Source organism: Nicotiana tomentosiformis, chromosome 11 (genome assembly GCF_000390325.3).
Source record: "Nicotiana tomentosiformis chromosome 11, ASM39032v3, whole genome shotgun sequence".
Lineage (NCBI taxonomy): Eukaryota > Viridiplantae > Streptophyta > Magnoliopsida > Solanales > Solanaceae > Nicotiana > Nicotiana tomentosiformis.
In genome coordinates this window covers 125848299-125852258 of record NC_090822.1, presented here as the reverse complement: position 1 = coordinate 125852258, position 3960 = coordinate 125848299, and the positions used below count along the sequence as shown (strand labels likewise).

Below are 3960 nucleotides of genomic sequence, written 5' to 3'. Positions count from 1 at the left end.
TTTTAATTGCATAATCAATTGCATTTGTAAAATACTAAAATACCAAAAAATACATTAGTAACTCTACATGCATTTGTTAGCTAAATGAATTAGTTAGTTGTAGAAAAATAGGTCATTAGGTTAATTTTATAAATTAGTTAGAATTAGGAGTGTTAAATAAATTGATTAGTCTTGCAAAATACAAAGAAAGAAAAGAGAAGGCTATGGGGTCTCATTACAGCTTTGGGCCAGGTGCTTCTAGTGGCCCATTTTTTTTCCATTCGCCCCAGCCCAATATCCCCTCTTCATCTCTAAAATAGATCCTAATTTCACTCTCCCCTTGGATTAACAACAGAGACATAGATGAACGGATCCCCATTGGAAAAACCCTAGGATCCGCCGCCTGCTTTCCTCCATTTATCTGAAGAAAGAGACGAACTTCCCCTCCCCTTTCAACAAAATAGTCGCTGCCCTTCTCCTTCTCTCTCTTTCACCTGCAGACTCCTCTCATAGAATCAGTCCTTCTTCACACACGCGCTCAAAGCACATTACTAGTGTATGAAATCGACTTTGAAGTTCAGAAGTATTTATGAGATTTTGAATAAAAAGCTCACAGAACCGAGGGAGATTAGAGTTAAAAGTGATTTTCTGAAATTGCTCTTATATTGCTATGTGTTATTCCACATTTTTGGGTTTTAAAGAGAAGTCCGATTCAAATCGACGTTCGATTTCCGCTGCCGTTGCTATTGCCGGTTCGTTATTGTTTCTGTTGATGGATCTCATCGTCTATTGCAGACCCTAGCTTGTTGCATTCGGTTTATTTTTACCTGTATCTAGGTATGTTCATATTCTTTATTGCACTATATCGGATCATGAATGAAATTTTCTTTGTTTGTTTCTGCCCGATTCTGTAAAACCAGTAGGCTCAATTGTTGAATTTAACTTTGAACTTCTCTCTTTGTTTATCTCTGGTTCTAGTAGCATAATTCAAAATATTCGAGTATGATTTTGTTTTGTTGATGAACCTAACATCTGCCTGCTAAGGTTTATTCACATAAAAGTAATGATTCGTAGTTTGAGCTACTATTGAGAACAACAGAGACGTGAATTTGACCACCAGTTGGTTAGAGTCATTTCTGAAGAAATCAATATAGTATTTTAATTGCAGAATTATACAGTTTATTGGTTTCGTAGCCTCTCATGTAATTAACAGATTCATATTTCAATGGCTAATTCATCTATGCACTCGAGTTGTTTAAGTATTTCCAGGGTTTCATTAAGAACATGATGAGTATATGATTAACTGAAAGTTGACGTTTGTGATTTTGTTCAGATGTCGTTGGGATGGATTTTGTTTTTTTTTTTCTTTTTCAAATATTAATGGTTAAAAAGAGTTCTTGTATTCCTGTAAGTTCTTATAGCTATCTATGAAAGTGTGTTTGGTTTATGCATATTATCTCTTTGTGGGAATTGAATTTGTTAATGAATCAGTAGTTAAACATGCACATGTCATTCACCACGACTCCCATAATTCTCATGCCTCACAATAATTTTGAACTTAAGGAAATAAATGATTAAGATATGAACATTCGTAGCTTTGCTTTAGGCGCGATTAATAAATTATCACGGCTATGAGTACGATTTCCGTGGCATAGTCGTGATACATAATCCCCAATTCGAGTGTGAGTTTCACATGACTCGACCATAACTTCAAATAATAATAAAAATTAACATGTTGTAAATCGCGGGTGCGTTTCACGTGGTGCGATTCGCAATATGTACAAAAAACAAACGAGTGTGCGACATCGCGACTTGTTCAAACAAATTTCATAAACATTAAAAGCGGTATAGAAGTATTAAAACATAAAAGGTTCTAAAACATATAATAAATCAGATAACTAGGCCAAGTATTAATTGTTAAGCGACCGTGCTAAAACCACATAACTCGGGAATACTTAACACCTTCTCCCAGGTCAACAGAATTCCTTACCCGGTCTTCTGTGTTCACAGACCATAAATAGAGTCAAATTTTCTCGATTTGGGATTTAAAATAAACCGGTGACTTGGGACACCATAACTTATTCCAAGTGGCGACTCTGATCAAATAAATAATCCCATTTCGAATTATGTCACTTTAATTGGAAAAACTCCCTTATCCTTATCCCCCTCGGAAAAAAGGAGGCGTGACAGTGATGTCGTGCCATATTGTGAGTGTTAATGCACGAAGAGTGATGCCGTGCCATAATATGAGAGTTAATGCACGAAGGGTGATGCCGTGTCATTTCTATTATTTTTATGGTAAGATTTTGAGTAAAAACACGAAGGGTGATGCCGTGCATTTTTCCTTTATTGTATTCATTGTTTATGTTGATTCATAGTATATTGGTTGTTCCAGTTATCGTTCTGCTATATTTCCTTATCTCGTATTTCCCCAGTATGTTTCCTCCTCCCTATATTTCCTGTCTAGCTCTTCATTACTGTTATTTGTATATACACTGTTAAATTATATAGGTTGATTTGTAGGTGCTTTGTCTTAGCCTCGTCACTACTTCGTCGAGGTTAGACTCGACACTTACCAGTATATGGGGTTAGTTGTACTGATACTGCACTCTGCACTTTCTGTGCAGATTTTGGTACCGACTCGGATTGATCGAGATTTTGCTATTGAACCGTTATCCGGAGACTCAAGGTAGATATGTCGGCGTTCACAGACCTTGAAGTCCCCGTCTATCTTTTCTGTTCTACTGTTTCTTTCATTTAGACAGTTGTATTTCTTTCAGACTATTACTTGTAGTGAATTCTAGAATGCTCGTGAATTATGACTCTAGATCCGGATGGTAGAAATTAATGCAGTTTTTATATTATTTCGCACTCACTATATTTCATCTTAGCTAATTGTTGTTATTTACTTAATGGAATAAGAATTGGTTTAATGATTCTCTAACGTTGGCTTGCCTAGCAAGTGAAATATTAGGCGCCATCACGGTCCCGGCGATGGGAATTCCGGGTCGTGACAACATTGAATATATATTGTGAATTTATACTCTTTAAATCACAAACCTAATTATAATAATCGATAAGTGAAACACAGAAAAGAAATATTTATGTATTGAAATTAATAAAAATAAATCATATGCAGTTATTCACCAGTAATTTAAGGTAGTAGTTAAAAGAGCTAAAAGAAAACATAGAGAACGAAGGTACAAATATTCCTTATTAAGTTAGCTATACAAATCAATATTCTTTTTAAATATAAATTTACGTACTTATTTTATAATTCAAAAATAATATTTATATAATTGTTTTTAAAAATTTAATGCTCATTTAGATAGGTTACACGCGCAACACATGTAGCGAAAAATATATTAAAAGTACGAAGACCCTTAACGAAATGTCATTCACCTTTTCTAGCCTTTAAAATAGCGATCGCACTAGATAAAATTGTTAAATTAACTATTTTCCTAATATTTATAATTATGGAATTAATAAAATTTCTACTATTAAATATTATCTTATTTGAAGTATCTCCTACTATTTAGGAATCTAAAGTTAAACTAAAATTTAAAATATATTTAAATACATTCCTTATTTGAATTGGATAAAATAACTATTCGCCTGTGGTATATTTCTTCCATATATAATAAAGTGATCTTAACTCCAAAAATGTTAACCCTCTCACTCGAGGTAGACATATAGTTTATTTTATAACTATGAGTATGTTTCCTCCTCAAGACACAAACAAACCTAAACATCTATAAAACTTAAAAGTATAAATAAATGCAAATAAATTATTTATTGGAAACAACAAGGATTTTAGCTTTATAAGCATTAGCTATTGAGGTGTAGAGAATTATTTTTAAAAATTACCTAGATAGTTAATTTTGAAAAATAAATAATCTGAAAGTATAAAATAACTATTGAAGTTCTAAAAATGAACCTAACCAAAAGTAAAAATTCCTTTAACAAATAATTCTAAGGCAA

General features: G+C 33.1%; 1 long non-coding RNA gene across 1 annotated transcript; it reads left to right on the top strand.

Moving 5' to 3' along the window:
• Positions 1-309: 309 nt before the first annotated feature.
• On the top strand, positions 310-2854 carry LOC138900888 (uncharacterized). Its single transcript, XR_011412215.1, has 2 exons — positions 310-816; positions 2503-2854. It is a non-coding gene; the product is annotated as an uncharacterized lncRNA (long non-coding RNA).
• Positions 2855-3960: the final 1106 nt, after the last annotated feature.